Genomic DNA, 482 nt, shown 5'->3' with positions numbered 1-482 from the left:
CCCCCCTGTGCACCCAACGTCTATAGAGCCAGTTTCATCTTGCTGAGAGGCTGCCCCCCCCCTCTGCACCCCACATCTATAGAGCCAGTTTCATCTTGCTGAGAGGCTGCCCCCTCCCCCGTGCACCCTGAATCCTAGGACTCAGGACCTGCAGCGCAGTGTGTGTTCTAAGGCTAACCATACACTACACTGTACAATCTGACCGCATAACCTCCTTTAGAACTACCATTCTGATGCCTGTAAATTGCAATTGCCACTTCATAGTGTATGTAAAGTTGGGCCCTACTTCTCCTAATCCCTCCGCAAGCTTTCCGTTCTTCAAGAGATCTTCTGAAGGTAACTTGGTATCCTGCCCGGGCCTCCCTTACCAGACACCCCCTTCCTTTCTTACTATTGGCAGAAGCAGATCCGCCTTAGGGTGGTCAATCTGCATCTCTCCTTCTGAGGATGCCGTGCCGATGCACCACGTGCCTGGAGTCCTG

Source organism: Nanorana parkeri, unplaced genomic scaffold (genome assembly GCF_000935625.1).
Source record: "Nanorana parkeri isolate BGI_ZX_2015 unplaced genomic scaffold, ASM93562v1 scaffold2092, whole genome shotgun sequence".
NCBI classification, from domain to species: Eukaryota; Metazoa; Chordata; class Amphibia; order Anura; family Dicroglossidae; genus Nanorana; species Nanorana parkeri.
The sequence above is the reverse complement of the archived record's forward strand: the minus strand, read 5'-3'. Positions refer to the sequence as shown.